This window comes from Dromiciops gliroides, chromosome 4, assembly GCF_019393635.1.
Source record: "Dromiciops gliroides isolate mDroGli1 chromosome 4, mDroGli1.pri, whole genome shotgun sequence".
Lineage (NCBI taxonomy): Eukaryota > Metazoa > Chordata > Mammalia > Microbiotheria > Microbiotheriidae > Dromiciops > Dromiciops gliroides.
Genome location: NC_057864.1, coordinates 30638494 through 30650729, shown reverse-complemented (window position 1 = coordinate 30650729; position 12236 = coordinate 30638494).

The window sequence follows — 12236 nt, the reverse complement described above, 5'->3', positions numbered from 1 at the left end:
CTGACTTAGAGTGGTCTGGAGAGACTTCCTAAAGGAAACACTTTGATCTGTGTTACCTGCTATGGTGACACACATCTGAGCTATCAGAGAGGCTAAGACTAATGGATTTCATGAGCTCATGAGTTCTGAGTTGAAGTAGAACATGCCAATTGAGGGTTTGAAAATTAGAGTTAACTAGGTAGAAGTTAATTAATCCATGAAATATCAAGAAATATTTTAAAAAATGAAAAGATGGGGTAAATAGAAGAAAATGTAATGTACCACACCACAAAAAAAAAATGACTGACCTGGAAAACAGAGCAAGGAGAGAATATTTAAGGATAATTAGACTACCTGAAAGCCATGACCAAAATTAAAAAGTCTGGGCATCATATTTCAAGAAATAACAAAAGAAAACTGCCCATATCTCTTAGAAAAAGAGGTCAAAGTGGAAATAAAACTGGCCAATACTTGAAAGAAACCCCCAAAATGAAAACTCCCAGGAATATTATAGCAGAACCCCAAAAGTTCCAGGTAAAAGAAGAACTACTGCAAGCATCCAGAAAGAACAAGTTCAAGGATTGAGGAACCACAATCAAGATCATACACAATTTAGCAGCCACCACTTAAAAGGAATGGAGAGCTTGGAATATAATATTCTAAAAGGCAAAGGATATAAGCTGCAACAAAGAATAACTTACCCAGTAAAAGTGAGTATAATGCTACAGGATGGAAAGTGAATCTTTAATGAAATAGAGGATTTCCAATCATTCCTGATAAAAAGATCAGAGCTCCATTGAAATTTTGAAGTGGAAACACAGGGCTCAAGAGAAACAAAAAGAGGTTAAAATGAGAATAATCATAAGGAACTTAACAAAGATAAACTGCTTACATTCTAAGGAAGAAAGATAGACATGTGTCTGCTCTGAACGGTATTATCATTAGAAGACAGAGAAGGAATCTAATTAAGCAGAAGACCTGAAAGTAGTTCTATTATGTCTTAATAATCTTAAAACAAAAATGGAAGGGGAGGGAGAAGGGAGAGGAATGTGAAAGAAAATTATCTCACATTTTCAGGATGTACAAGTAGAAATCTAAACAAACAAGGAAGAGGGAGAGTGGATGATACTTGAACCTCATTCTCATCTAAACTGTTTCAATGGAGGGAAGAATACATATAGAATGGAGTACAGAAATACATTTAACTCAACAGGGAAATAGGAAAGAAAGAAAGAAAAGAAGGGAGAATAAGAGGGAAGGTAGATTAAGGGAGGGATTACTCCTAAGCAAAAGAAACTCTAACTAAGGATGTGCAAAAACATTTCTAGCTCTTTTGCATTGGAAAATAATTGGAAACTGAGGATGTGCCTACCAATTGGGGAATGGCTAAACAAGTTATGGTATACAAATTCAATGGAATACTATAGTGCTCTAAGAAATGGTGGAAATGGGTTCAAAGAAACCTTGGAAGGATGATATAAACTGATGCAGAATGAAATGAGCAGAACCAGGAAAAGAATTTCTATAAAACCAGCAATATTGTAAAGTCATACTACTTTGAAAGACTTGGGAATTCTGAACAGTGTAATGACCAGCTATAATGCCAGAGGACTAATGATGAAACATGCTACCCACATCCTGATTAAGATGAAAGACTCAGAGTACAGAAACAGATAATTTTTAAATACATGATTAATGTGAAAATTGGTTTTGCTTAACTATACATATCTGTATCTCTACATATTCTAATTTGTTTTTATTTCTCAATTGATGAAAGGGTTGGAAGGGAAATGAGGCTGATTTCTGAAGAGCGAAAAAAATTACTTAAAAGGAGGACCTGAATTCAAATCTAGCTTCAGACACTTGACACTTACTAGCTGTCTGACTCTAGGCAAGTCACTTAACCCCAATTGCTTCACCAAAAAAGAAAAAAAAATGTCTAACCATAGTACTCTCTGGCTCAAGAACATTCATTCAGTGATTCTCTATTATAAATACTTCTTCCTAAAAGCTAATTAAGTCTGGCAGACTAGTTGATATCAACTGATAATCATGAGAAGGAGGAGGAAGAACACTGGTGAAAACTCATGAGGTAGCAATCACATTAAGAAAGACACCTGGGGCGGCTAGGTGGCGCAGTGGATAAAGCACCGGCCTTGGATTCAGGAGTACCTGAGTTCAAATCCGGCCTCAGACACTTGACACTTACTAGCTGTGTGACCCTGGGCAAGTCACTTAACCCCCATTGCCCCGCAAAAAAAAAAAAGACACCTGGGGGCAGCTAGGTGGCACAGTGGATAAAGCACTGGCCTGGATTAAGGATGAACTGAGTTCAAATCCGGCCTCAGATATTTGACACTAGCTGTGTGACCCTGGGCAAGTCACTTAACCCTCAGTGCCCCACAAAAAAAAGAAAGAAAAAGAAAGACATGTCCTAGCTCCTCAGGGCTAGCCCTAGACTCTGAGAAGATAAGTAGTGGCTAAACTCTGAACACCTGACTTGCCAGTAAGAATAGAAGTTTGTGAGGTTGCCTCAGAGCTTATATGTAATAGATTTTAAAGTATAGCTCCAATCTCTTCAGTAATATTGAACAAAAATTCCGTCACATATTTTTTGGCCAAGACAAACTGCCCTAGTTGTTCCTCTCTGCTATCTCCCTACCACTTAAAAACATACCTATGTCTCCTCTATCCTTAAAAAAAAAAAAAATCTCTCATTTTATCCACCCTTTCCTGCAAGCTATCATTCTATATCTTTCCTTTTTCATAGCCAAACTCCTTCAGAAGATCAGCTATTGGGGCAGCTAGGTGGGGCAGTGGGTGGAGCACTGGCCTTGGATTCAGGAGGACCTGAGTTCAAATCTGGCCTCAGACACTTAACACTTACTAGCTTGTGCGACCTTGGGCAAGTCACTCAACCCTCATTGCCCCACACACACAAAAAAAGATCATCTATTGACTTTTCTCTCATTCTACTCTTAGTTCTCTGCATTTTGGCTTTGTAGTTCTCTAAAGTTATCAATCGTCTATTAATTGTCAATTCCAGTGACCTTTTTCACTCCTCATCTCTCTGCAACTTTTCATTTCACCCTCTTCTTGTGACACTGTTCTCTCCTGGTCCTCCTCCAACCTGTCTCACTGCTCTTTCTCAGTTCCCTTTATTAGATATTCATTCAGGTCACACCTGCTAATTATGACTGTCTTTGGCCAGTTTCTCTTCTCCCTCTATACTATCTCCCTTGATATCATCAGCTCTTATGGATTCAGTTAGCTTCTCTTTGCAGATGATTCTCAGATCTATTATCCAGCCCTAATATTCCTTCTGAGTTCCTCTCTCACATCTCCAATTGCCTATTGGACATCCCCAATTGGATATCACATAGACGTTTAAAATTCAACACGTTTGAAACTTAACTCGTTCTCTTTCCCTCAAAACCCCTCCCTTTTCCCAACCTCCCTATATACTAGAGAGTATATTACTGGCCTCTCAGTAACCCAGGTTCACATCCTACATGTCTTTCTTGATTCCTCAATCCCTCCCTCACACACACCCCATTTCCAATTTGTTGCCAAGTTCTGGCATTTCTACCTTTGCAACATCTCTATGCCTCCTTCTCTCCTTTGACACTATCACCACCCTCACAGAGGTGCTCATCACCTCATGCCTGGACTATTGCAATAACTTTCTGGTTGGTCATCTTTCTGCTCCACTTCTTTCCATTTCAATATCTCCTCCACTTAGCTGATAAAAGTGTTGAAACCTAGATTTGATCATGTCATCTCTCTATTCAGTAAAGTACAGTGGCTCCCTATTACCTACAGGATCAAATAGAAATCCCTCTTTTACTTTTAAATCCCTTCATAATCTGGCTCCTTCCTAATTTTCCAGTCTTCTTATACCTTATTCCACCCCTCCCATGCACTCTGACCTAGTGATATTGACCTCTGTACCCTTCCTCACACAAGACTATCTCCCAATTGTATATTTTCAGTGACTGTCCCTCAAGCCGGAATTCTCTCCCTTCTTATCTCTGCTATCTTGAGAAACCAGAGCTCCTAGCCCCACCTCTTAATCCAGATGAAATCCAATTTGATCATTACGTGAACATTACAGAAGAACCTACTCTCCTTGCTGTGTCCAAAAGACAACATTGCTACCCTTACTATGTCATTCAGTATAAGTATGCCAGGGATACAGTTTATATGGCTAACTGACTTGAAGGAGCACAGTAATAGAGGGGGACATCCAACCCCTGCTGATGAATTCCACACATCACAAACTCCTCAAACATTTAGCCACTCCTTTAATTCTTGGAGTCTTGTTTTCAGACTATCTACTATCTGAGATACTCCTGAAGTCTTCATTCCCTATGCCATCCTATTGTAATATTCACTTCTTCCTTCCTTTTCCCACCTTTCCCCCTCTTTCCCCCTTCTTTCCCCCTTTCTCTTTTATCCTTTCCCTATCTTCTCCTCTCTCCAACTAGGGCTTCAAGAATCAGATTAAGATGACTGGGATTGGGGCAACTAGGTGGTGCAGTGGATAGAGCACCAGCCCTGGAGTCAGGAGTTCAAATCTGACCTCAGACACTTGACACTTACTAGCTGTGTGACTCTGGGCAAGTCACTTAACCCTAATTGCCTCAAAAAAAAAAAGATGACTGGGATTGTACATCCTTAAGTACAAATTTTATACGGCAGCACCTTTTGCAAATTGTCAACTTAAATATTTTTAATCTTTGGAATAAATTTTTGATACCAAAAAAAAAAAAAAAAGCAAACAGCATTAAATGACTTGCTTCCCTGGCTTCCCTGACTTTCTCTGCATTTCACCTAAATTCCTACCTTTTACACAAAGTGCCTTATCTATTTCCAATTTATCCTGTCTCTATCTTTTTTTTTTGTACAGAATTGTTTGCCTCTTGTGTCTGCCATTAAATTGTGTCCATCTGAATACCCTGAAATGTTTTTGCCTTCCTTTGCATACCCAGCAATTAGCACAGCATTTGGCTCCTAGTAGGCACTTTAATAAAGACTTGTTGACTGACTGGCTTGATTGTTCCCCTCATGCCACACTGTGTCCCATCTCCATACTTTAGCACAATTTCTGTTCCCCATGCCTGATGCACTCCCTCCTCACCTCCAACTCATAGAACCCCTAACTGATCCTTGGAGACTCAGTTCATGCTTCACCTCCTATTACATTTTCCCATATCCCTTTAGTCATTAGTGACTCAGTCTACCACCACCAGCCTTCTACATATTTATCAGTTGTATTCTACATACCCCCAGCCACAAGAGGATTATAATATGCTCCTTGAATGTAAGGATGGTTTTTATTTTCATTTCTGCCTGCCTACGACAGTAACTGTTTGCTTAATAAATACCTGCAGGCTTATTTTTAGATATCTTCCTGCAGTCACCCCCTCTTTCTCATGTATCTTCAATTTGGGCTAGATACCTCCTGTGTGTTTCCAAACATTCCCTAGTTTTCATGATTCCTTAAAAAGTGGTGCTTCCATCCTTGTCAAGTAGCAGAACCCTCTCCCATCTCTCCTGTCACTTAACTTCTTGGAAAGTTGATGATACCCAATGCCTCTGCTTCATTACCACCAATGCCTTTGCAATCCAGATTCTAACCTCGACACTGAAATTCCTCTTTCAAAAGTCCCCATTGACCTTTTGACAGTCTTTTATTTTTTTAGTTTGGTATTATAACATTTATTAAAATAATGCTATGGGGAACAGCTAGGTGGTGCAACGTATAAAGCGCTGGCCTTGGGTTCAGGAGGACCTGAGTTCAAATCCAGCCTCAGACACTTGGCACTTACTAGCTGTGCAACCCTGGGCAAGTCACTTAAGCCTCATTGCCCCACAAAACAAACAAACAAAAAATAATGCTATGGGTTAATAGAAACAGCAAAGGACCAAAGAATGAAAATGCAAGCTATGTAAAAGAAAACCCATTGTGTCTAATGTATTCATTCAGTAGTTAACTAAAAGCCAGAGAAAGACAACACTTTCAATACAATAAAGTACTGCAAAACAATTGGCAATTTTCAGTTATCACAGTTGTGGGGTTTGCATTTTATATATCCTTTTCTCAGTCAGGAAAAAATTCTTTTTTAATGTTATGTAGTATACATATAAAACAAGATAGAAAAATACATTATAAACTTGTAACAATGGCTGTAAATACATTATCTTATATGTTCCTTATAGGCAATAGGTTGGTTATGGTACATACATAGCACGAAACTTCTAAGATAATAAAGAATAGACAAAAGACACATCAGTTGTATGGTAGCAGACAAGCGACACACCCATCTATACACTCTAAAAAAAATTATAAATTGCTATAGAAAAAGGCTTAACATTACATATTTTAATAAGAAATTCAATAAAGAATGATAATACTGAGAACCAAGACATTCAGAGATTTCCAAAGTCTTTTTTCAACAGCCTTTCAAAGCCTTTTCTCAAGCCTCAGCCTCTTTGACTTTTCAGCAGAACTGACAAGTGTTAGCCATGTTAGCTACCAGATGATATCCATCAACAAATATTGATTTTTAAATATATTTTTACTTATTTTGTCCAATATTTACCAATCACATGTACAAAAATTTAACATTCATTTGCCATGCCTGACTACCAGATATAATCCATCAACAAATATTGATTTTTAAATATATTTTATTTATTTTGTCCAATATTTACCAATCACATGTACAAAAATTTTAATACTCATTTTTTAAAATCTTGAGCTCCAAATTCTCTCCCTTCCTCTTCTTCCCCACCCATTGAGAAGACTAGCAATATATATGAGATCATGCCAAACATTTCTGTATTCCCAGAGTAAGCACTTCTTATGCACCTACTCTGAGCTAAGCACTGTGCTAACAGCTGGGGATATGAAGAAAAGGGAAAAAAACCAGCTTTCAAGGAATCTATGATGGAACTAATGGTGGAGACAGGGTAAAAGCAAACAATTCTGTACAAAAAAGATAGACAATAAATGGGAGGTGATCTTTAGTACTAAGATGAAATAGGATTTGACTTTTGCTCAGATTCATTCAACGTTTCCTCGTCTCCTTAATAAGGTGGATAAGTCATAAGAATCTGTTCTAAAAAAAAAAAAGAATCTGTTCTCAACTGTGGATTCTGAATGCAGATTGACCCATACTATTTCTACTTTTTTGTTGTTTTTTCCCGTCTTTTTTGAGGTTTTTCCCTTGTGTTCTGATTCTTTTCTCACAACACGACTAATGCAGAAATGTTTAATGTGATTGTACAAATATAACCTATATCAGATTGCTTGCTGTCTTGGGGAGTGGGAGGGAAGGGAGGGAGGGAGAAAAATTTGGAACTCAAAATCTTGTAAAAACAAATGTTGAATCATTTAATCTGATTCAGTCAACACATTAATGCTATGAGTCTTGGTTTTCCCATCTATAAAGCAGACATAATAACACCTATGAGAAGCAGCATCATATAGTGGAAAGAGAGCTGTCCTCATAGTCAGGTGTTCCTGGTTCAAGTCTTATCTCTGACACATATTGCTGTGTGACCCTGGGGAAATGACTGAACTTCCAGTGCTCCCAGGCAACTCTTTAAGGCTATAATTGGCTAAGATGCCCATCAGCATTGGTTGAAGGGATGGGGGAGGGGAAGAGAGAGAGAGAGAGAGAGAGAGAGAGAGAGAGAGAGAGAGAGAGAGAGAGAGAGAGAGAGAGAGAGAGAGAAGAAGAAGAAGAAGAAGAAGAAGAAGGAGGAGGAGGAGGAGGAGGAGGAGGAGGAGGAGGAGGAGGAGGAGGAGGAGGAGGAGGAGGGAGGGGAAGTGAAGCAGGAAGTGGGGAAAGAGGACGGGTCAGGGAAGGAGACAGAGAGACAAAGAGAGAAAGTGGAGGGAGAGATAAGAGGAGAGAGAAAGCGTAGGGGTGGGGAGATAAACAGGGGGAGAGAGCAGAGAGACAGGGAGATGGGAGGGAGGAGAGAAAAGGGAAAAGACAATAAATAAAACACTTCACAAACTACAAAGTGCTGAATAAATGTCAGTTATTTTTGTTGTTAGTTATATTCCCTTCTGTTAGCTGGAGTCAAAAGATATGAATTTAAATCCTTTCTCCAATTCAGTGTAACCCGTGTGACCTTGAACAAACCACTTCACTTATCCAGGCTTCAGTTCCCACCTTTATAAAATGAGATGGTTGGATCGATGGACTCTGCAGTCCCACTCAGTTATAGATATATAAAATTCCTGCTCACTTCCCAGCTTCAAGAAAGGCCTTTATGCAAATCACCATGTGCAGACCTAATGTGTCTTCTGAGCTGCTAATGCAGCTCTCCCCCATCTCTAGCTGCCCACCTTGGATGCCACCTCTAGCACACCTCAAACAGCCCATGCTAATCTGAGCTCTTGTCTTTACCCAACATTCCACTTCTCTGCACTTCTCTCTTTTTGTCCTGTCCTGGATCTTTGACTGTTCCTGTCCCCTCGTTTCTCATCTCTCCTGTGCTATAGGTTCCTGTCCATTCCTTCTCACTACTTTGGCACCTGTCCACTCTCTTAATTCCTATAGGCATCACCTAATACAAGCCCTCATTGCCACCTACTCAGAATCCTTCATTGACCTCATAACTGGTCATTCCTCCCTCCTTCTCCCCTCCCAATCCAGTCTTCATACACATAGTCCAAATAATCTTCTTTATACACAGTTGTCATGCCCCTACTTGGCTACAAACCTTTCTATGGCTCCCTCCCTCATTCTAAATAAAAGTCAAGGTCATTAGCATAGCTTTTAAAACCCTATAGAACTTGGCACTACCCTATCTTCTCTGATTTATCTCCCACCCCTGCCCTCCAGGCACTCTATAGTTTGCCAAACTGGACAAATCTCTGTCCCCAGCACTGACCCCCACCACCAATCTGTTGAATTCCTATTTGGCCCCAGCCCTTAAAATCCAATTCCAGGGGCAGCTAGGTGGTGGATAAAGCACTGGCCCTGGATTCAGGAGGAACTGAGTTCAAATCTGATCTCAGACACTTGACACTTATTAGCTGTGTAACCCTAGACAAGTCACTTAACCCTCATTGCCCCCCCAAAATCCAATTCCGGTGGCTGCTCATCCTGGAATTTACCACAGCTGGTAATAATCTTTCCCCTCAGATCTTGATCAGTACCAGGTTTGGCCCCTTCAAGGGTTCAAATCACTTATTATTATGGATTAAAGCTACTTAGGCCAGGGGAAACACTGAAGTTGATGGAATTAGGCAGGGATCCACTGAACTGCTTCCCCTCTTTGCCTCTCTGCCCCTGCCTCTGCCCCAGGTACTCCCAAGGTCTCACACATAGGCAATGCCATTGAATATCTGTATAACAATGTCTCTTATGAGAAATCAGTCCTGTCTCTGTGTCCTTTCATCCTGGAAGGGTGGTATGACTTGGCGGAGGGGGGCGGGGAGAGATAGAGGGGAGTGAAGAGGGGAAAAGACAGGGCTGTGCTCAGCCCAGTCCTAAGTTCCTTTGTGGGTTACAGAGTCCTTCCTTTGGAAGGACGTTCACTGTCCCTCCCAAGTTACTCCCCGCACCTCCCCCCATCCCACCCCTCCCCCATCCAACTCTTCGCCCATCCCAGGTCTGTGTCCATCATTCCTCCCCCCTCAGCCCCTTCCGGGGCCCATGACAACACCTAACTCCCTCCTCACTTTCCATCGCCAGTGGAAAAAAGGAAACACCGACAGGTCCCCTGCAGAGCAGACAAAAATAGCCTCTGGGAGGGGGGAGGGGGTTGTGATGTGAGACCCAGGGGCACTCCAGGAAACATGCACCCCTCTCCTTTCTCCGCAGGACCCTGGACAGAGGTGAGGGCTGGGGGAGACAAAGGGGGATCGCCCTTCACTCATTCCCCCACCCCAACGCCTCACAGCCACTGTAAAATCTGAGGGCGTGGGTCCCCACCTACCACCACCCTTCAGCTCCTAGAACCTGCCGTCCCCAGCCCAGTCCCTCTCCCAGGTGGGCCACAGGAAGCCAGACAGGACAGGAACAGGAGAGAACGGATGGACCGGTGGGCAGCTTAACCCCGGACGTGACCCAGCTGACGGAAACGCGTCCGAGGAGGAGGGGGGGGGAACCCGAGCCCCAATTCTCCCCTTTCCTCCTCCCCTTTATCTTTCAGGCCAGCCGGAAGCGGGAGCTGTTTAGAGAGCTCTGGTCAGGGCCCCTGTCAAACCTCCCATTTATGTCCCACACCCAGTGCCCCTCCACACCTCTTCAAAAGTTGTTCTCTTTTCCTGGGAGCTGTCCCCCAAATCCTGGAAACCCCGGATCTCTCCAGGACCACGACCACCTCCCCTCCCCACCCAAACACACACACACACACACACACACACACACACACACACACACACACACACACACAAATGCCCAGTGCAGGATGATCCTGGGGCAAGGCACTATGCCTCTCAGGTCTCTGGCATGAGCCCTGTGCATATAGGGCCATCAAACCTTGGTCAGGATTCTGCTCTATGCCAGACAGTGTGCTGGGCACCTGGGCATTCAGGGACCAAGAACAGGCAGGCAGGCAGTCCTTGCCCTCAATGGAGAACACCCAACAAATGATCACAGTCTCCTGTGATGTGACAAGACATCCTGGACTGGCCTCTGAGCAACGTGAGCTCCTTGAGGGCAAAGACCATGCTTGTCTTTTGGGGATCCTCAACATTTAGTATAGTGCCTTGAACACAGCAAGTGCTTAATAAATGTTTGTTGACTAATTCATTCCACTAACTTAAAAAAAAAATAGGGGTTTTTGGGGTAGCTAGGTGGCGCAGTGGATAGAGCACCGGCCCTGGAATCAGGAAGGCCTGAGTTCAAATCCGACCTCAGACACTTAACATTTACTAACTGTGTGACCCTGGGCAAGTCACTTAACCCCAATTGCCTCACCAAAAAAAAAAAAAAAAAGAAAGAAAAATAGTGGGTTTTTTAAAAAATGTTGTTTGTCTTGTTTATTCTTGTTTAGTCATGTCCAGCTTCTCCAGGGCAAAGATACTAGAGCTGTTTGTTATTTCTTTCTCAAGCTCATTTTACAGATGAGGAAACTGAGGCAAACAGGGTGAAGTGACTTGCCCAGGGTCCCATAGCTAGTGTCTGAGGCCAAATCTGATTTAAATTTTTTTAATAGTTGTGTTTAGAATTTTATTTTGAGGCCAAATTCGAACTCAGTTCTTCCTGACTCCAGACGTGATGCTCTACCCACTACACCACCTGGTCGCCCGGGCACCACCTAGCTCTCTTTTTACATCCTCACAATATCCCCCAGTATTCCCCCTTTCTCCCTCCCTAAGAGCCATCCCATACAAGATATAGCATTTTTAAGGATTAAAAGGGGGGAGGAAAGAATAGGAAAAATCAGTATAACTGATCTATACATTGAACAAGTCTGAAAATATGTGCAATGTACAATATTTGTGGACCTCCCAGCTCCTCCAAGGAGTGGTCCACCAACAGTTATTTAAGTGCCTGTTTAGTGCAGAGCTCTCTAGTGGCCGAAGTGGAAGATGCAAACAAAGTTTAGATAAAACTGGGTCCCGCCCTCCTCAACCCCTTGTCGGTAGAAAACGGAAACATAAAATAAACTGTATGAGGAATACATAAAGAAGAGAAGAACAAATAAAGTGCCCTGGGGCAGCTAGGGAGTACAGTGGATAAAGCACTGGCCTTGGATTCAGGAGGACCTGAGTTCAAATCCAACCTCAGACACTTAACACTTACTAGCTATGTGACTCTGGGCAAGTCATTTAACCCCAATTGCCTCACCAAAAAAAAACAAACAACAACAACAACAAAAAACAAATAAAGTGCCCTGTGGGGTCTTCAGGGGAAGGTTATTACTGACCAAGAGACCAAGGCAGGCTCCCTGGAGGAGATGGCATTGAAGCTAGGCTTAAGTATATGGATAGGAATGCCACAGGCAAAGAGAGGAGAGGGTAGTATCCCAGTCCTAGCATACAGTGTGAGGAGGGGCACAGAGGAAGGAAACAAGCAGTGTTTACTACGAGCCAGGCACTTTACAAATATCCCATCCAACCCTCACAACAGCCCTGAGAGGTAAGTGCTGTTATTATTTTTTTTTTGGCAAGGCAATGAGGATTAAGTGACTCACCCAGGGTCACACAGCCTAGTAAGTGTTAAGTGTCAGGCTGGATTTAAACTTAGTTCCTCCTGACTCCAGGGCTGGTGCTCTATCCACTG